General features: G+C 43.9%; 1 long non-coding RNA gene across 1 annotated transcript; it reads right to left on the reverse strand.

Annotated features, from left to right (window-relative positions):
• Nucleotides 1-1,020: 1,020 nt before the first annotated feature.
• LOC144336356 (uncharacterized) lies at nucleotides 1,021-20,937 on the reverse strand. Its single transcript, XR_013408057.1, has 2 exons — nucleotides 20,505-20,937; nucleotides 1,021-16,289 (listed from the first exon to the last, which is right to left on the reverse strand). It is a non-coding gene; the product is annotated as an uncharacterized LOC144336356 (long non-coding RNA).
• Nucleotides 20,938-22,117: the final 1,180 nt, after the last annotated feature.

Genomic DNA, 22,117 nt, shown 5'->3' on the forward strand with positions numbered 1-22,117 from the left:
CTCTTTAAGGTACCTCTGGCAACTGTTTGAAGAAGCAGGGTCATGAGGCTGTCATTGTCTGACTTGGGGAATAACTTACTTAGATATTTTGCTGCTCACTTGTTTTTTTAAGGGCTAGGGTTTATAATTCCTCTTGTTCTTTAGGCTGACACTAGTTTTTATGCTTGATAATCGTGTTTAATAGTTTATCTTCTCATATTTAATGTAAGTTTCTTGCAACCATGGTCCTTTGGGTTAATGAATTTTTCCCTGTCCTCTTATCACATCAAACGAGAGAGCCTTGTCAGTTAGTTGGTGTGGTTTTATTTGCCATTCCCATGATGAAGGTTCTAGGGCAAAGCCAAAGCATGATCAATAACATTTATAGCACATTCTAAGGAAATAAAAACATCAAACTTGCCGGGCATGGTGGCTCACACCTATAATCCCAACACTTTGGGAGGCCGAGGCAGGTGGACCACATCGGCTCTGGAATTCGAGACTAGCCTGGCCAACATGGTGAAACCCTTTCTCTACTAAAAATACAAAAAATAACCGGGTGTGGTAGCGCACGCCTGTAATCCCAGCTACTCAGGAGGCAGAGGCGGGAAATCACTTGAACCTGGGAGGTTGAGGCTTCAGTGAGCCGAAATCATGTCACTGCACTCCAGCCTGGGTGACAGAGCAAGGCCCTGTCTCAAATAAATAAATAAATAAATAAATAAAAATAGCAAAAAAGAAAGAAAGAAAAAGAAAACCATCAAACAAATGGGGAATATTTTCAGTACACTCTTTTCAGGAGATGCTTTGGGACTGCTGTCCAGCAGGATCAATTCTGGAGCTTGGCTTGTATGTCCTACATCACTAATGGGAAATGCAGGAGGGAGCCCAAGACTGTTAGCAAAGAAGAGAGAAAAGGGGCTGTCACTGATGGAGCGCATTTTGGCAGCATGCAACCAAAGCTTGAATACAAGCCTGCCTCTGGGCTCAGCAGCTTCATTTCTAGGAATCCACTCTAAAGAAACAATTAGAGAGTGTACAGTGATTTGCATATCTTTAATAGCAAAAGAAAAAAATCCTTTAACAGTTTGACGATGAAAAAATTATGTCAATAAGTTATAATACATCCATACAATGGAGTGCTACATTAACAACTTCATGTTGTAGAAAAATATTTAATGACATAGAAAAATGTTCTCCATGTATTTCAATCTTTTTATAATACAATGTTTCAAGCATGTACAAAACAGCAAGTCCATTATAACAAACCGATTATCCAGTTTCAACAGTTATTTATTCATGGCCAATCTTATTTCATCTACAATCACACTAGTTTCCCTTCTCCTCCCTCCCTGCATCACACTGAAGCAGATCCCAGAGTTCTTAATGCTTTCATAAATATTTCAGCACGTATCTCCAAATAATAAGGCTCTTTTAAAACACTAAACCACAACACCATTAATACACCTCAAAATTGATGATGCCTTAATATCAATATCAAAACAGTGTTTAAATTTCTTCGATTATCTCATAATGTTGTGCCTTTTTAAAAAAAGTTAGTTCGTTCCAGTTAAGATCCAGATGCAAGGTTAGGCGCGGTGGCTCACGCCTGTAATCCCAGCACTTTGGGAGGCTGAGGTGGGTGGCTCATCTGAGGTCAGGCGTTCAAGACCAGCCTGGCCAACATGGTGAAACCCCCATCTCTACTAAAAATACAAAAAAACCCTGTAATCCCAGCTACTTGGGAGGCTGAGGCAGGAGAATCACTTGAACCCAGGAGGTGAAGTTTGCAGTGAGCCAAGATCGTGCCATTGCACTTCCAGCCTGTGCAACAAGAGCGAAAGTCTGTCTAAAAAAAAAAAAAGAAAGAAGGAAATCTCCAGATGCAGTCCATACCTAACTTTTGCTTACTAGGTCTCGGAAGTTTCTTTTAGTCATTAGGTTTCCATCCTATTTTTCCTTGCAATTGCAATTTGTTGAAGAGACCAGTTTATTTGTCCTGTAGAGTTTTTTCTTCCTAGATTTTGTTAATAACTTCCCCCATGATACTTTAAACAATTTCCTCTGTGTCCTGTATTTCCTTGACTTGATAGTTACTGTTGGCAAAAATACTATACAGGTTGTTACAGGCTGAATTGTATCTCCTTAAATTTATATGTTGAAGTCGTAACCCCTAGCACCTCAGAATGTGGCTATATTTGGAAATAAGGCCTTTAAAGAGGTCATTCAGTGAAAATGAGGTCATATGTGTGGGACCTAATCCAATTTGACTACTGTCCTTATAAGAAGAAGAGATTAGAACACATACAGGTACAGAGGGAAGGCCATCAGCAAGGCGAAAGAGAGAACTCAGAAGAAACCAACCCTGCCTAAACCTTGATCTTGGACTTCCAGCTTCCAGGGCTGTGATAAAATAAAATTGTTATTTTAGCCACCTGGTCTGTGGTTCTTTGTTACGGCAGTCCTAGCAAACCGCTGCATCAGTAGTGTTGTACTCTGATTAGAAGGAACATATAATTCATTCTTGAGTATGAAATTCTTTAATGGGGGAAAAACATATTACAAACTAATTTTTTAAAAATCTATGTAATAAGAATGGTGGCCAGGCATAGTGACTCACACCTGTAATCCCAGCACTTTGGGAGGCTGAGGTGGGAGGACTGCTTGAGGCCAGGAGTTCGAGACCAGCCTGGGCAACACAGTGAGATCCTGTTTCTGCTCACACAAAAAAGAATGATGATCAGATTGGACCACATTATGTACTACACACTATGCTAAACACCTTACATTCATTATATTAGTTGATCCTTTCACCAGCCCTGCAAGGTAGGGATTATTGTTGCTATTTTTAAATAATGAGACAATTCAGAGATATTTAGACATCAACCCCAGAACACACAGCTAGTGAGGAGCAGAGCTGAGACTCAAAGGCAGCTAACTTGGCCGTCTGCCTGCAAGTTCCAGGCTGCCCATGCATACGATCACTGAGAGTTTAGGTGATGTCAACTACAGCTAGGGGCCAGCCAACATTGCCAAACCCAATCTGGAGAAGAAAGCAGATTGGGGAGACAGCTCTCCCAGTAAGGAAATGAGGAGCGCCTCTCTGGGGTACTCAGCATCTGAGGTCTCCACCCTGGTTTTAATAGTTCACTCTGCAGTTACTGGCAGCTGTCTGCTGGTGGCTGCTGTAATGACCACAGCAGGGGATCATCAGGGAAAATCACCAAGGCATTATCTTTCACAGACCTCCTGCCTCTTCCCCTCTTCCCCTATCCCACTAATGACCCTGCACTTCATGTGCACATTCATGGCTGTTTCCTTCTGTTTTCATTTCCTTTGGATCAGATTTCTTTTTCAATTCAGAATGAAGAAGCAGTCAATGGAAGGCAATACAGTGCTGAGGTTCAAAGCACTGGCTTTGGAATAAAACTGACCCGGGTCAGCATCTGTGTTTTGTCCCTTTAACTGAGCAGCTTGGGTGAGGGCCTTATTTCCTCTAGGCCTTGGTTTCCTCATCTTTAAAACGGAGGGTGGCTGGTGATTAAATGAAGTAATGCATACAAAGCATACAGAGGCTGGAATTTAATGAGGCAGCTTTGAAACATTAGCCCTGAAAGAAAAAAGGATGGTAGAGACAAGTGATGGGAATCAGGACACCACAGAATTCCCTGCCTCTGCAGGGGGCAAGATCCACCACGGAAAATCAGGTCAAATGACTCTGAGTGACTTGGGCGCTAGCAGTACATGACCAGAAAGTTCCAGGCACTCCTGTCTTCCTCATACGGGCCCTCAGGTTACATTGCCCATGCTTTCAGGGACTTTTTAGCTCTCTTGTCACTCAATCATCTCTGGACAAATGGAGTTGACTCTGGAAGCTACCATCTGGGTAGTGGATCTAAGAAAGAGCCTAGAGCCAGTTTCTTGTTTTCCCATGAAATTCCTGGTCACTAGCTTTGACCAGCAATGGGAAATTTCACGTCTGGTAAGCATGTTAAGCTTTATCTTATGACGTTGGTCTAGGTCAGGGTTATCTCCCTTCTTCCCCCAGTGGAAAAATGCATTGTATTTAGGACAAACCTGCTGTGTTGATGTGACTAACCTGTGTTGATGGCACCCAGTGTGATGCAGTCAAGGCTGGTCCGACATTTTCTCTCCATTGCCTTCTCTCTACTGCTTTGGCCCAGGCCACATCAGTGCCACCAGCTTCTTCAGATCCTACTTGCTCTCCCGCTTGTTGGCTTGATCATTCTTGATCAATCCCAGTATGGTTTTGTCTTTTGTCTTCATGGTGGGCTCCGTGGTTGAGGAAGCATTATGCTGACACTGGTGATCAAACATGCCTATCTAGGGGTACTCAAGCAAGTAAAGCTCAGCTCAGGAATGCCTAGCCTTGGGCATTCCTGCGCCACAGCCTCCAGATCATCTTCTTGTGGGTGTGCATGTTTTCAGTATATGGCCTTTTGGGTTTTCAAGACCTTCACTCTGCTGGGGTAGGGTGGGAGGTGGAGGCTGGTGCAGAGCTACAGCTTCTTTTTTTACTTTCTCTGCTTTTTCTTGAGAAGAGTGTGAAGTTATATGTTTAAAGTAACCAATTCCAGAAAAGAGAACTACGTTGTTTTATCTGATGCCCTACAAATGCCATCAAAACCACATATTCCTGCTGTTATAGGATCTCTGGGGTGCCAATTTTTCTGGCCTGAAATCTCTGTGGCCATGACACCTTTGCTTGAGTTCTTGTCCTGCATCCAGGAAGAATGAGGTACACAGACAAGTGAAGGGTGAAGAAGAAGAGTTTTATTTAGTGTTAGAACAGCTGAGAGGAGTGGTAGTTCCTCTCCCTAGGCAGGTCATCCAGTCCAGTTGAGTGTTCAGCTCTTAGCAGAGAGGAGGCCCTGGAGACGGTGGCTCCTCTCTGTAGCCGAGTCATTGGAAGTCTCTGCAGGTCTCTGAACCTCCCAGGAGAGGATACTCCTCTCTGCTGGTCAGTCATCTCTGCAGCTGTCAGTGGAGAGGGTACTCCTCTCTGCAGCTGGTCATCCTGTCTGTAGTCTTTTTGACCTCTTTGCCCTCTAGCCACCCTCTGGCCCGCTTTGGCTGAGCCCAGGGCTTTTATGGACCTCAGAGGGGAGGAAGTGCCTGCAGATTGGTCCATGGGTGGCTATGGGCAGGCCCGGAAGAGGCACCACGAGTCCTCACTCCAGTCTGCACAACTGGCAGCTTGGCCCCCAACCTTCAGGCCCTCCCTGGCCTGAAGGTGGGGCCTTACTGGGAACCCCCAGCCCCTTCCACCCAGAACTCTGTCTGCCTCCAGCTGCCATTCGTGGCCCCAGGGCTTGGCCCCAACCCCACTCTGAGATCGGAGTGGGTGCTGGGAGTGGAGAGAGGCTGGGCAGTGGGAGCAGACGCCCCTGAGCCTGCAGGGATGGGGGTGGGGTCCTTACTGGGGTACCTGAGAGTGCAGGCTGCACAGATACCTCGGTCCTGCACCTGGGAGGGCAGCTACAGCTGCACCCGGGAGCTCCTGCCCTGCCAACTCTGAAGGGTCAGGACTCCCGCTTGTCCCCAGCTCCTGCCTGCTTCCTGGACCTGGAGGCCCAGGTCTGCTGCCACAGGTGCCAAGGCTGCAGCTGCACCTGGGAGGGCAGATCCTGCCTGTTCCCAGCTCCCCCAAGAGTACAGGGAGGCTCGGATACACAGCTGCAGTTTGGGTGGCTGTACTTGGGCCCAGGAGGGCGGAGCTCCTGCCTGTTCCGTAGAGCAGGAGGTCGGCCTGGGTCTGCAGCTGCGGTTTGGGCAGCTGCGGCAGGACGGGGAGCTCCTGTCCCAACTCAGAAGGGGCAGGGTTTCCACTGGCTTCATGGAGTGTGCAGCCCTAGCCATGCCTCCCTGCTACAGCTGGCATGGTGACAGCAGCCGCTGCCATCACTGGTAATCTTTGCTGTTCATAGCGTGGGCAGTTTAAGAATTAGGAGGGAAATAGGTAGTTTTTTTCCCCTGGGTCATTTTTCTAGCCTTTTATTCTTCTATTTTTTTATCTACCCAAAGACAGACCAATTCATTTATTTTTTGGTTGGTAGATTTGAGGGTTGTCTTCCAAGTAAAATGTTAAAATAAGAGTGGCAGTCACAATGACATAATATTTTATCCTACAAAAATAATTTTCAAGAAATTTACAGTGAATTATGTGTTACGTTTCACCAGAAATGCCCTATGCCACTTTAAAAAAATGAAGTGAGGAACAGAGCATTGAAGGTTTTAATGTTTGATTTACTTCTGTCAACACAGTATTTCAGATGTACCAGTCTTCTGTCCAAGAATCCCCAAACACATGGCATTGACTGCCCAGCAAAATAGAATGAACCCCTTATCCTCCCATCTGGAGGCTAAGTTAAGAAAAGTGAAGAAATTCATTTGGTTATTCAGTCAGTTCAGTGAAGCCTAGAGTGAAGAAACTAATATATATATATATGTGTGTGTGTGTATATATATATGTGTGTATATATATATGTGTGTATATATATATATGTGGCTTCTGTTAGTCCTCAGTATTAAAAGTTAACTGTTTTTAAAATTTTTTCATTTTTATGAACTTCTGAAATGTAATTTCAATTTTCCTCTTTGTTGGCCAATATTACCTAATATTAGCTAATTATGTTAGCTATATTAGCAATATTAGCTAATCATATTGCATGATTAGTCTTTTCATTGATATCACATTTTTTCAAGTTACAGACGTGTATCTGTATCTTGCATCTGCTATGGTTTAAATGTTTTCATCTCCTCTAAAATTCATGTTAAAACTTAATTTGTAATGCAAGAGTATTGGAGGATGTGGGTCATGAATGGGATTAGGGATTAATCCTTTATAAAAAGACTTGATGGAGTACCTGTAACAGTTGGAAGCTACCTCCTTGTCCTTCTGCCTTCTGCCATGTGAGGACATAGAATTCTTCTCCTCTGGAGGATGCAGCTTTCAAGGCACCATCTTGGAAGCAGAGATTGGACCCTCACCAGACAACTGAACCTGACAGTGCCTTGATCTGGGACTTCTTAACCTCTAGAACTGTGAGAAATAAATCTCTGTTCTTTTTAAATTACCCAGTCTTGGATATTCTGTTACAGCAGCTCAAAGAACTAAGACAGCACCTAATTCTACCCATAGACCAATATTTCTTCTATGATCCTTAATTAAGCCTCTGGTGTTGTTTGAAAACTCCTCTACAGGCTGGGCACAGGTGGCTCACGTCTATAATCCCAGCACTTTGGGAGGCCAAGGTGGGTGGATCATGAGGTCAGGAGTTTGAGACCAGCCTGGCCAGCATGGTGAAACCCTGTCTCCACTAAAAATATAAAAAATTAGCCAGGCATGGTGGCACACGTCTGTAGTCCCAGCTATTCGGGAGGCTGAGGCAGGAGAATTGCTTGTACCCGGGAGGTGGAGGTTGCAGTGAGCTGAGATCGTGCCACTGCATCTCAGCCTGGGTGACAGAGAAAGACTCCATCACGAAAACAAAAACAAAAACAAAAACAAAAACTCATGCAGGAAAAGAAAAGGGAACCACAGACATTGCACACCAGTATGTAGCAGGAAACCTACCAGGCGTTTATAAACATGACTTCAGCAAATCCTTCCTGTAATCTATAAGGAGGCTACTTTTACTCTCATTACATGTGAAGAGATTGGGGCTCAGAGAAGTTAAATAATAATTTACCCAATGTAATACAAACAAATAGGATAGTGGAATTGAATTTTGACCCATTCTCCAATGCCAGTATTCTCTAATGCCAAAGTCCATGCTAATTTTTAAAAATATTTTCATTTGTAGCCCAAATTCCTTACTTCTCCCAGAGAAGCAAACACTTAGACACAATGAATCTCTTTAAAGTTCAAGTAAATACTTGGCCCCTCTGAGAAGCTGGTCTTTTCCATAGAGGATCCAAAAACAAGTTTGAACACTTGCGGAATACAATTTTGAATTCTCTGTTATATGCTAGATAGGGGCTAGGTTTTGATAACTGTCTAGAAATGTTGATAGCAAATAGTGCGATTTGGTTTAGGAATTTTTACTTCTCAAGTACTATCATAAGTGATATTTCCAAATTTCTATATATTATTCTTACCTCTGATAACAGTAACATAGTGTTATTGCTCACATTCTAGAAGTAAAAACAAGACAAAGCAAGACAACGAGCTACCAAAAATGTGGGTAACTTGGATTAAGGACTTGGCTATATGCACAAAATAAATTATTGAAAAGTAGACTGGCAGTGGAATCTAGATTTCCCAATTCCTGGTTCCATACACACATTCTTTTTGACAGTAGTCTCTTTCTAGATTATTTTATGAGCACAAATTATAATAGAGGGACTTCTGTTTTGAGAATGTAACTTGCCATAAGGTTTAATTGTTTGACCAAAAAATAATGATTTACTGTCTTGCTGTGTTCAAAATGTTTAGGATTGGGATTATGTCTATAGTGAGACTCTGTTTTCCTATTTAAATATGCTTTTATTTGCCCCAGTGACCTCCCTCTTAATTTGTATGGCCCTATTCACTCTATGGTTTCTTCCAAAAAGGACATCTGGTGTGGGACTTTAGGCTAGATACTGAGGCCTATATGCAATAATTACAGTTGTTGGTAGGTGTACTAGTCTGTTTTCACACTGCTAAAAAGAAATGCCCAGCCAAGCATAGTGGTTCACACCTGTAATCCCAGCACTTTGGGAGGTCAAGGCAAGTGGATCACTTGAGGCCAGGAGTTCGAGACCAGCCTGGCCAACAATGGTGAAACCCCATCTTTACTTAAAACACAAAAATTGGGTCAGGCGCAGTGGCTCAAGCCTGTAATCCCAGCACTTTGGGAGGCCGAGACGGGTGGATCACGAGGTCAGGAGATCGAGACCATCCTGGCTAGAGATCGAGACCATCCTGGCTAACACCATGAAACCCTGTCTCTACCTAAAAATACAAAAACTAGCTGGGTGAGGTGGCGGGCGCCTGTAGTCCCAGCTACTCGGGGAGGCTGAGGCAGGAGAATGGCGTAAACCCGGGAGGCAGAGCTTGCAGTGAGCTGAGATCCGGCCACTGCACTCCAGCCTGGTTGACAGAGCGAGACTCCGTCTCAGAAAAAACAAAGACAAACAAAAAAACCACACAAAAATTAGCAAGGCATGATGTCACACACCTGTAGTGTGTAGTCCCAGCTACTCAGGAAGCTGAGGCAGGGGAATTGCTTGAACCCAGGAGGCAGAGGCTGCAGTGAGCTGAGATGGCACCTCTGCACTCCAGCCTGGGTGACAGAGCGAGACTCCGTCTCAAAAAAAAAAAAAAGAAAAAGAAAAGAAAGAAAGTAAAAAGAAAGAGAAATACCCAAGACTGGGTAATTTATAAAGAAAATAGGTTTAATTGATTCACAGTTCCACATGGCTGGGGAGGCCTTAGGAAACTTACAATCGTGGTGGAAGGGGAAGCAGGTACACCTTACATGGTGGCAAGCAAGAGAGAGAGAGACTGTGTAAGCAGGGGAAATGCCAGATGCTTATAAAACTATCAGATCTCATGAGAACTCACTCACTACCACAAGAACAACATGCGGGAAACCATTCACATGATCCAATCACCTCCCACCAGGACCCTCTCACATATGGGGATTATTAGGATCACAATTTGAGATAAGATTTGGGTGGGGACATAGCCAAACCATATCGGTAGGCATTTGTTAAAAGTGAAGAAGCTCAGGACATGGCCAGAGGACCTTCACAGACAGCTCACCCTCTCAGGGCGGTGCCTGGGAACAGTTCTCCAGAGCCCCAGATCACTTTACTCAATAGTGAAATGGCTAGATTGTTCCATCTCATCAAAGGAACAAACAAAGAAAACAAAACTAAGCAAAAGTGTAGCACTTGCAGAGGGAATTGGGTGAAATAAAATATAGGCGTGGGGATTCACATTGCTGGGAGTCAGATAATTCAACTCACTAAGGTAACAGAAATGGTTTGGATAGCTTTTCTTATTTTTCTCATCATCTCGCACAGTTTTGCGATTAAAAAAACAATCTGGGAGAAGATAAGAGAAAATACTGATTTTAGTCTGCTGCCTGGTGATGTGGGACCTAACAAATATTTGAGAAGGGAGATGAGTTTGCAGTGTTATAAATAAGAAATTCATTTTAGAAACTGTAAGACCTGTGCCCTGTGTACGTGTCCACCTGTGTGGGAGACATGGCCATGTGGCACCTGTTGATGAATGTTAGTCTTCTCCAATAAACCATAAGCTCCATAAGGTAAGGCCAAGGACCATGTGTGTTTTGTTGAAAATCAATCCTCTGGGCAATAGTAAGCCTTCATCATTGAATGAATGTATTGAATGAATGAATGATAGTATGTCTAGAAAGAATTATGTAATTAAAATATTCAGGTGATTTTTATTTTATTTGTGATAGTCTCTGAATTTTTCTTTTTACAATAAGTATTTGCTTTTTGTTATTGCTGGCATTTTTTCAAAGCATTAAAAGATTCATTTCAAAAAGAAGAGACAGAAATATATACAATACTTTTAGGCCCAAAGGAGAAAGCACTTCTTGTCAAACAGTCTAAATTTTAAGAAAACTGTCTGCACGAAGATCTTCTACCAACATTATCACCAAAGAGAGAGAGAATAGAAGAGAGAGTGGCAGCACTTCGCCAGAAGGTCAGGACAGCAACTCCACCTTTTTCCCAAGTGACTCATCCCTTATTGTAGGGGAGACTCCAGTCTGAAATATTGCACCCTACCCACCAGGAGATCCCCTTACATTAGGCTGTTAGGCCTTCCTAACAGCCAGATAGACAGCTTAACAAAGCAGTCCAATGGAGAGTTGTAGTAGTCAGAGTTCTTTAGAGAAACAGAGCCAATAGAAGATAATATATATAGATCGTGATGTATAGATGTCGAAAGAGATATATAGAGACATATAAAGAGACTTATTATAAGGAATTGACTCACATGATTATGAAGGCTGGCAAATCCCAAGATCTGCAGGGTGAGTCAGCAATCTGGAGACCCAGGAGAGACAACGATGTGTTTCCAGTAGAATCTGAAGGCCTGAGAACCAGGAATGCTGATGGTGTAGTTCGAGTCAAAAGGCAGAAAAAAAGCTGTCCCAGACCAAAGGCAGTCAGGCAGAAGGAATCCCCTGTTATCTGTGGAAAGGTCAGCCTTTTTGTTCTGACCAGGCCTACAACTGATGGGATGAGGCCCATCCACATTTGGGAAAGTGTTATGGACTCAATGTTTTGTGTCCTCCCAAAATTCGTATTTTGAAATCCTTACCCCGAGGAAGATGGTATCAGGAGGGAGGGGGGCCTTTAGGAGGTGATTAAGTCATGAGGGTGGCACTCTCATGAGTGGGATTAGTGCCCTTATAAAAGAGACCCCGAGCACTCTTTCGCTTTCCGCCATGTGGGGATACAAGAAGTTGGCAGTCTGTAACCCAGAAGAGGTACTGCAACCCCAGAACCTGACCATACCAGCACCCTGATCCGAGACTTCCAGCCTCCAGAACTGTGAGAAATAAGTTTCTGCTGGTTTTGTTTTTGTTTTGAGATGGAGTTTCGCTCTGGTTGTCCAGGCTGGAGTGCAATGGCACAATCTCAGTTCATTGCAACCTCTGCCTCCCAGGTTCAAGCAGTTCTCCTGCCTCAGCCACCCAAGTAGCTAGGATTACAGATGCCTGCCACCACGCCCAGCTAATTTTTTGCATTTTTAGTAGAAATGGGGTTTCACCATGTAGGCCAGGTTGGTCTCAAACTCTTGACCTCAGGTGATCCACCCACCTTGGCCTCCCAAATTGCTGGGATTACAAAAGTGAGCCACCATGTCTAGCCAGTTTCTGCTGTTTATAAGCCACCCAGACTATGGTGCTTTGCAATAACAGCTTGGCCATACTAAGACAGAAGACAATCTACTTTAAACATTAGTCATATCAAAAATCACCCTCACAGAAACACCCAGAATAATATTAGACCAAATATCTGGGCATTCTGTGGCCCAGTCATTGAAGCATAAAATTAACCATTACAGGAGTCGTTTCAAGGGCTGGCACCTCCATTTCTATCCATGCTTCATGGTAAAGATTATTCAAAGGGCTTGAGAGACTATCTTTTTGTCTTTTCCTATATCGTTCAGGGTTTGCAAGCAACAGAAACCAAATCTGGTTGATTTATGCAAAAAGGTATCTGTTGGAAGGATATCAGGTTGCTGGCAACATGGATAGAAGGGCTGGCGAAACATGATTTTAAAGTAGCATGTATCCAGGGAAGCTAGCCAGTAGAAACTAGCTTGCCAGAGTCCTACTACCACCAGCTTACACACGGCCCCACCACTGGACACTGAAGCCACACAGCTGCCACTGCTAAACCCACTCCATGGCTGTGAATTAAACCTCATCATTTGTCTGCCTCTGTGTCCCTCAAGGGTCGAAGTCCCTGGTGGGAGTGTCTGATTGGCCCAGACAGGTCGTATGCCTTTATCCTGATGTCAGAGGGATGGGAGAGGAAACATCATCTTTCCATTCCAGCTTATTTAGTGGAAGGTAGAGGCCTGTTTTCCACTTAAAAGAATAGAGGATTCTGCACAACCAGGAAGTGGATGAAGATGCTGGGAAGCCAAAAAGTAGCAATTGTGCACTGCAGTCCTGTTAGAACTGATCTGCTGTTCATGTGATCAGTCAGTGCTTAGAATAAAACGAACTCAAGGCAAACACGCCAATTAGTAAGCTTGGCACAGGGGATTATAATCAGAAGCAGGAAGCAACATCTGAGACAGGGCAGTTGGCTTGCTTTTGGATGACTTAGTGTTTGAGACCCAAGCAGAAACTTTGGAAAGAGTCCCTTCATCAATTAGTCTCCTGAAAAAGTACTTAGCATACATTGGTTATGCACCTGGTGTGGTACATACAAAAGAACAACCCTTGTGAAATAAACAGGTCTTTCAGCCTCTCCACTTGTCCTTGGCATACTGTGTTCACTTAGCAGGACAGAAAAAGGAGGAAGCTGTCAGAAGCTGGCCCTTGCTCTGTCTGTAGTTTGTTTCCATTACTTCCTGGGCTTTCTCTCCCTCTATGCCCACAGGTCCCAGTTCCTGGATCAAAACTTGGAAGTGAAATGAAGCTGAGTAAGGGTTGAGTGAGTAGCCACACTCAGTGGTCTCACTCTATGGGAAATATTCTTCACCTGTCTGGAAACAAGATGCCTTTAAAAATCTAATAAAAGCTACATCCCTCCTGCACCCTCCCCCCGAAAAAATTCATGTCTTCTGTCAAAAAACATTTCGACAAATTCAGTTAAATAATCTAATTGATTTTTACTTGCGATTCATGAATCAGGCAGCATCTCGTCTAAAAATAAAGAGGTGCTATGCCAAGCATGGCAGAATAGCCAGCTTTTATAAAGAAGCTGAGCAGGAACAAGGAAACTGCATAATATAAGAAATGAGTTGGTTAACATCAGGTTACTTTCCTTGGAAGTATTTAAGTGGAAGGGACTTCCTTATCATCCGGCCGAAATTGGCCTGTTTGGAGATTTGGCTATTATCTCTCCTGCCTGATTTCTCAGAAGGTCACTTAAAACAATTTGCTTTCAGCTTGGTGAAGCGGAAATTTAGCATCAGTGATTCCATTTTGGTTTGGTTGTTGGGGTCTAGTGCAGGAGCTCAGTCCAAATCAATGGTCTCCTATGAATTTGATTTAACACCTCACAAAACACCAACACATTTGCAAAACACTTGAGAAACCTTACAGCTTTCCTGAAACTCAAAAGAATCTAAGAAACAAAGATGAAGAATTGTGATCTAAAATTAAGAAAAGAACAATTTCCATAAATGTTTCTTCCTTCCTTTACCTTTAAAGCATAAAACCTGGGGAAAGACCATCTTTCTGCAGGAGACGTCTAGACTCAACCACCTCCTACAGACAAGAGTCCTCAGAAACAAGTTCACTGACAACTCTTTTTTTTTTCTTTTTTCGGTTTTTAAGTTCACTAACAACTCAGCGAAATTTCCTCCTCCTCCTTTATCAATACTCCAAGACGGTCATTCGCTTTGCTGTGCTGCAATTTTACACTGTTCAACTGTTACAAACTTTAAAAATTCTCTGAATACTGTACTGTGTTTCAGTAGAGTAGAATGGCTTTAGTCTATTAGAATAGAATGGCTATTTCTCATCAAGGGTCACATTTCTCATCATCTGGGCTAGAAAGAGTCCCTTAATCAATTAGCCACCTGAAAAGTATTTAATGTACATTGGTTATGCACCTGGTGTGGTGCATACAAAAGAGCAACCCTTGTGAAGTAAATTTCAAAAATCTCAGAAGCTTTTGGATTTTTTTGTTTTGTTTTGTTTTGTTTGGTTTTTTTTTTTTTTGAGAAGGAGTCTCCCTCTGTCGCCCAGGCTGGAGTGCAGTGGCTTCTCACTGCAACCTCCGCCTCCCGGGTTCAAGCGATTTCTCCAGCCTCAGCCTCCCATGTAGCTGAGATTATAGGTGCCTGCCACCACCCCCAACTAATTTTTGCATTCTTTTAGTAGAGGTGGGATTTCTACCAAGTTGGCCAGGCTGGTCTCAAACTCCTGACCTCAGGTGATCCGCCTGCCTTGGCCTCCCAGAGTGCTGGGATTACAGGCGTGAGCCACCACGCCCGGCCGCATTTTGGATTCTGTCATTGCCCTCACTCTCCAATTCAGCTGCTTAACAAGTTCTATCAATTCCTCCTTTAGAATGTTTCTAAAATCTGACACCTGATTTCCATGTTTTCCTGTTCAGATCTCTATAATCTCATACTGTCGCTGGTAAACTGAGTTTTTTCCCTACTTTGTATTGGTAGTAAAGAAAGAACATCAATTGTAAAAAGCAATCTGGTTTTGTTCACTAGCCAGAGATGGGAGAACGCGGACTCTCACTCTAAACGCACCTTCTCCCCAAGCAGGAGAAGGCATGGGGTGTGTAAGGTCTGGGGCAGGCAGCAGGGCGTTTGGGGGGTGCATGTAGGGAGGAATGTTAGCATGTACAGGTGGGACTCTAGGTGTGCAGAGGCAATTCATAAACTTATGTCTTCATACAACCCGTGTTCACAAAATGGCAGGGAATGTTAGCATTATAATCATGTGTTAATGATCTGAAGGCAACTGGGGGTTGCCAGTTCCAGTTCGTGCCCACTTGTGGGGTCCTACTTCTCTCTAGTACCCAGTCAAGGGTAAAGAAGCTCTGTTGCCATCCCAGGCCATCTGGTTTCTTCAGCAGTTGTGCCTATAGATAAAGGGACTGAAGAAAATCAGGCAGAAAAAAGGACTCTCCCAGTTATTTCATCATAGGTGCCCTGGTAACAACACCCGGACTACTCCAACAAACTTTTTTTTTTTTTTTGTGACGGAGTCTCACGTTGTCGCCTGGGCTGGAGTGCAATGGCATCATCTCGGCTCACTGCAACCTCTGCCTCCTGGGTTCAAGGGATTCTCCTGCCTCAGCCTCCCGAGTAGCTGGGATTACAGGCGTGCACCATCATGCCCAGCTAATTTTTTGTATTTTTATTAGAGATGGGGTTTCACTATGTTGGCCAAGCTGGTCTCGAGCTCCTAACCTCGTGATCCGCCCACCTCAGCCTCCCAAAGTGCTGGGATTACAGGCGTGAGCCATCGCGCCTGGCCTCCAACAAACTGTTAATTACACTCTACTCTCTCCATTTTCATCTTCCTCCAACCTGTTATATTTTACACAGCAGATTAATCTTCCCCAAAATATCAATTTCATCAAATGGATGCCTTTTTCAAAAAATTCTGTTTTCATTGCCTACAGAAAAAAGTTATAAGTCTATAGTCAAACCCTGTGATGGGTTTATGCTGAGTTAAATTGGCTAATCTTGGAACTGTATTTCCTCAATTCCCTTCCCCAAAGAGTTTCATGTTAGTGTTGCCCATCAGAGAAATTTGCATGATATTTGGATAGCAGGCATGAGGGATCAGCCATTTCCAGGCTCTGAAGGTCAGAATGGTCCCAGCTGTGGCGGCTAACATAGCACGGGGTCTACAGGCTAGCAGCCTGCAGCTCCTCAGGCTCCTGCTGGGTCCTGTCTTTCAGCTTCTCCAAGTCCAGGGCCAGGTTTTTGTGCAGCTCAAAGCAAAGGGCATCAGTTCTTCTATATGTCACCGTGTCATTGAGGCTGGAAGTGGTGAGAGACAGAGTCAAATGGTTCTTAAGAGTTTCGGTCCTTGAAGCTCCCTGTTTGCTCTGCTTTTTCCTACTTCTTATCCAGCCGTTCTTCCCAACTGCCAACATCTGACCTATGGAAACAGCAGGCCCAACATCAGATTCAAGAAGCAACAGCCCTGCATAGATTCCTCCAACAGCACCCATGACTGCATCAGGGCTAACCCGTGGAATAAACCACTCCTAATGGTTCCGCTTCTCTGAGCAAACCCTGATTATGCCCAGCCACCCCATTTCCCACTTAATCTCTTCACAGACATCTCTCTGGCACTTCAAGCAGTTTAATTACCCAGGCATGTTATGTGAGCTCCACCTGGATGCCATTGCTATGGCCTTGTCTTCCACTGACACCTCTCTAGTCACCCAAATCTCACGCACACCCTACAAACTCCAACTCAAGTCCTCTCTGCAGCTTCCCTTGACCACTTCAGCCCATGGTGACCTCCTCCCAGTGACTGGAATGGGGATTCTCAATTTTTCTCATGAGGATACACATGGGAAGTGAGCCCCAGGGTTCTGGCTGCTCCCAACACCAAGTCCCTCCAAGGATCGAAAGGATTAATATCTCAGCATCGATAATCATTTGCATCCACTTGGAGAGTCTGGTGCAGATCTCTTTTCTGTAATATCAAGTTGGAATTTACATTGTCTTGCAATGGAAAGAGGCAGTGTTACACAGTGACCCAACATAGAACAAATGAGTTCTGAATTTAAATCTCTACATCAGTGACAAGGGGAGCTCCAGGTGCAAATCACTCCGTCTTTCTAAGCCTCAGTTTCCACAGCTATAAAAGAGAAATAATCATGTCTACTTCACCGCCGTGATTGTAGAGATTTAATGAGATAATAAGGAGCAAGTATACAATGCCTTGCTTCTAAATTGCTAATAATATCTGCTGTAATTATTATTGTACATGTTTATTGACGAGTCAAACATAACAGCCATTAATAAGCTATTTGCAAGAAAACAAATATGTAACATTGTTAAATATTGACCTTGGGGTGGGCTTTAGACTAAGCACTTTTCATAACTTCTCTAATTCTCCAACAATGCTATCAGGTAGGTACCATTCAAATACTTAATTCGTACATGAGGACACCTCCATATAATTTTCTTGGCCACAGCAACATAGGGTTTCTCCTACCACCTGCTGGGAAGCACACATGTTGCTTCCTTTGCCTAATATGACCTTTCATGACCCTACCCTACCCCTTATATTCATAATTGTATCCTCCTGACCAGAATGCAACACTGGGTTCTGGCCAAGAGGGCCCCAGACCAGGGAAGTTGTTTAAAATGAGTCGCATGAATGTGCAGGAAGAAACATGTGGTTTTTCCTTCCCTAGTAGGAAAAAGGCTGTTGACTCCTATTATAGATTGAAGTGGGTTCCCCCAAAAGATGCTGAAGTCCTAATCCCCAGTACCTGTGACTGTGACCTTGTTTAGAAATAGGATCTCTGCAGATGATCAGGTAAAGATGAGGTCATGAGAGTGGACCTTAATCCACTATGACTGGTGTTCTTATAAAAAATGCAATTTAGACAACGGAAACCTGCATGCACAGTGGGAAGACCATGAAAAGACACAGAGAGAACGCCATCTACAAACCAAGGAACGGCTGAGCCCACGGAAGCGGCGAGAGAGGCATGGGGGCCATTCCCCACAACAGGTCTCACAAGAAACCAATCCTGCCGAAACCTTAATTTCCGACTTCCAGTTTCCAGAACTGTGAGCCAATAAATTTCCCTTTTTAAGCCACTCAGTGTACAATACTTTATTACAGAAGCCCCAGGAAACTATCACAAGTGCTAGTCATCTTTCCAAACCAGAGGCATCTCCATATTGCTCATGCTCTTCCAGGACGCTGAGCTCCTGACTTCTGGGAAGGAAAATGAACTGACCATTTTTGAGGGCACCAGACTCTATATTAGACATTCCTCATCCCATTTAGTCCTCAGACAGTCCTAGGACATACTCATTACTCTCTCCCTTTTAGAGATGAGCAAAATGGAGACAAAGAGATGTTCAATAATTGCCCAGCGTAAATGGTGGAAGTGAGAGTCAAACCCAAGTCTAGCTCCAAAGCCAATGCTCTTTCCAGTGTTCCATCCTGTTTCCCCTTCCATTAAATAGCAGATGATTCAATCTTGCAAATGTTCTTGTCCTCTAACCTTTCTCACCTTCTCTACACTTCCCAAAGGGGACACTCATCATTGCAGGAAGAAATTGAGAGGCAGGGTGTTCTCTTAATAAGGCTCAACCCCTAGCCCGGGGTCCCCAGACTTACACAGTTTCCCATCTTACAGAGATATTCAAGGATATCTCAGCTAATTAGACTGATTTCAAAGAATGTCAGAAAGAAATGGAAAAAAACAGACTTATGGGATGTCTTTAAAGTTGCAATTTTATTACTCCCAAGTGTACATGAAATATAAAATAGGCCAACAAAGTGCTGCCTGGGGGAGAATCCTTGGGGGATCGGCTTTAATGAATAAATAAGTGTGTTTTTGAAATTAGCTTTCCATTGTTTCTAGTAAATCCCCAGGAGAGCTTGCAAGTAGTTTCTTTCTTATTCATGAAAAGAATTTCCCTCTATTGTCTTCCTTACCCTGTTGGGGGGATGGTGATGATTGAGAACTTCAGTTCAGGGAAGGCCACTGATACAGACCAGCCAGAGCCAAGGTCAAAAGGCAGAAGTAGATGCTGTCAGGTCCAGCCCAGGGAAGGCCCCCATACAGGGAGGGTCAGATGAACCAGGCATCCTTGGGTCACTAGAGGTTCAGTCATTGATCCTACCTACTCCAGGAGAACTTCAGAGAAGAGCTCCTATCTACTAGAAGACCTCCTCACCCACTTTGTTGGTAAAAACCAAAATGCTCCTTGACTTAATATATTGATGGGCTTGGACCCAGGTTCCTGTATTGATGTGATTGGACCCAGACTCTTGACCCTGAACAAATTCTATCTCGTTTACCACATATGCTGGATATTTGCAAATCCATCTTAGTCCATTGTGTGTAGCTATAACAGATATAACAGAGTACCTGAGACTAAGCAATCAAAAAAAAAAAAAAAAAAAAAAAAAAAACACAGAGATTTGGCCGAGTGGGTGGCTCACGCCTGTAATCCCAGCACTTTGGGAGGCTGAGGCAGGCAGATTACCTGAGGTCAGGAGTTTGTGACCAGCCTAGCCAACATGGCAAAACCCTGTCTCTAATAAAAAAATTCAAAAATTAGCCGGGCATGGTGGTGTGCGACTGTAGTCCCAGCTACTCAGGAGGCTGAGGCAGGAGAATCACTTGAAACTGGGAGGCGGAGGTTGCAGTGAGCCAAGACCATGCCATTGCCCTCCACCTCAAAAAATAAATAAATAAATAAATAAAAATAAAAAAAACAGAGATTTGTTTCTTAGAGTTCTGGAGGTTGGGAGGTCCAAGGTTGAGGTGCCTGCGTCTGGCAAGGGCCTTTTTGTTGCCTTATCTCATCGTGAAATGTGGAAAGAAAAGAGAGCAGGAGTGACAGAGAGAGCAAGAGAGGGCTAAGCTTGCTTTTATAACAAAACCACTCTTGAAACAACAAGTCCACTCTGAAGATGACAGCATCAATCCATTCACAATGGCTGAGCTCTCATGACCTAAGCATCTTAAATGTCCTACCTCTCAACACTGTTGCACTGGGGATTAAGTTTTCAATACACAAATTGTGGAAGACACATTCAAACCATAGCCTCCCCTTCCTCCTGATCCATTCCATTCTCCGTTTTTCTCCACCCTGCTCCATGCCTCAGTTCTTTATCTCTAAGAGCTGCATCTTTGGACTCTTACCTTCTGGCTTCCCTTTGGGTTCATCAACGTTCCGGGTATTTATTACCCCCAGATTCTTCAAGGATGGGCCAAGATTTGGCAGTAACTGAATTCCTCTACCAAGGACCAGGTTAGCTATCTGGAAGCCCCATTTCTACACTACATTCTTTCCCTAGTTCCTTTAGTCCTTGCCTCCTCTTGCCCCTTCAGACTCAGCAGAGGTAAGAGTTTCCTGTTATTGCTATCCTGGGTCTTCCCCATCTCCCACCATTGCTCTGCCTACAACTTTTCTAATAGTCCCTTCAATTACCTCTCTTAAAGTGTACCCTCTCTTTTCTGCTGGGATCCTGACTGACATGCTACTGTAGCTTCAGTACCTAGCATTTTGGCAAACAGTAGTGTATTAGTCAGGAATCTCTAGAGGGACAGAACTAATAGGATAGATGTATATATGAAGAGAAGTTTATTAAGGAGAATAAACTCACAAGATCACAAGGTGAAGTCCCACAATAGGCTGTCTGAAAGCTGAGGAGCAAGAAAGCCAGTTCAAGTCCCAAAACCTCAAAAGTAGGGAAGCCGACAAGGCAGCCTTCAGTCTGTGGCTGAGGGCCTGAGAGCCCTTGGCAAATCACTGATGTAAGTTCAAGAGTCCAAAAGCTGAAAAACTTGGAATCTGCTGTTGGAAGGCAGGAAGCATCCAGCATGGGAGGAAGATGAAGGCCAAAAGATTCAGCAAGTCTGCTCTTTCCAAATTCTTCCGCCTGCTTTATTCTAGTCATGCTAGCAGCTGATTAAATGGTGCCCAAGAAGATTGAGGGTGGGTCTGCCTCTCCCAGTCCACTGACTCAAATGTTAATCTCCTATTGCTTGAACCCAGGAAGCGGAGGTTACAGTGAGCCTAGGTCGCACCACTGCACTCCAGACTGAGTGACAAAGCGAGACTCCGTCTCCGGAAAAAAAACAAAAAAAATGTTAATCTCTTTTGGCAACACCCTCACAGACACACCCAGGAACACTACTTTGCATCCTTCAATCCAATTAAATTGACACTCACTATTAACATCACAAGTAGTTACTCAATAAGTATTTGGGGGGAAAATGGATTGACGGATAGGCAATTAATTTTCCTTTAGCTCTGAGGTGATTCTGCTCCCTCTACTCTCTCTTCCTAGCTCCTTCTTTTCCTCTATTCCTTTCTCAAACTTTTGACCCTTCAGTCTTTGGTTATTGACATTGCTCTGAAATTGTCCCCTGCAACTGAGAACTGATAGGATAGTCACCCGTCACCTCTCAGACAAAAGCAGGAATTTGACACCTGGAACATCCCAAAACCTGATGCCCCAAACCAGTGTTTGGATTCTTCCTAAAATGTCAGTGGAAAATGTGACACAAGTGGTTGTTGAGATGGGAGACATCAGTGCGTGGAAGTCAGCAGACGGATATAGGAGTAGTATACCCCATCTAGCATAAATGGACACAACAGAGAATAAAACGAGCTTGGGAAGGGAAATTCCGGATTCACACTCACCATGCTAGAGAGCTTCTCATTCGGCATTTAACATGCTGACACACTGAGATGAAAGGTTGTCTCATTTTCTGGACCCATTATGAAATGATAAAGGAGAGAGGCCAGCTACTTGGGGGTCCTTCTCTATCTAAGGCCACACATGCTGATTGAGGGCATCTGGACAGTGAAAGGTGATTGCATTTAGTACACATGACGTCCAAGGTCGGGAACTGGAAATGATCAGCGATATAACCAGGTAGGAACATGTGTTAGCTGGAACTTCTGACCCTCATAAGAGAGAGACAAGAGACCAATAGTTTTACTGATAGAAAAGTTGATCTCGATTTCTTTTTTTTTTTTCATTTTATTATTATTTTTTAGACGAGATCTTGCTCTGTTGCCTGGGCTGAAATGCAGTGGTGCCATCATAGCTCACTGCAGACTCAAACTCCTGGGCTCGGGTGATCCTCCCATTTGAGCCTCCCAAGTGGCTGTGACTATGGATATGCCACTATGCCTGGCTAATTTTTATTTATGAATCTATTTTGTAGAGACAGGGTCTCACTCCGTAGCCCACGCTGGGATGCAGTG

The sequence above is a fragment of the Macaca mulatta genome, chromosome 17 (assembly GCF_049350105.2).
Source record: "Macaca mulatta isolate MMU2019108-1 chromosome 17, T2T-MMU8v2.0, whole genome shotgun sequence".
Taxonomy (NCBI): domain Eukaryota; kingdom Metazoa; phylum Chordata; class Mammalia; order Primates; family Cercopithecidae; genus Macaca; species Macaca mulatta.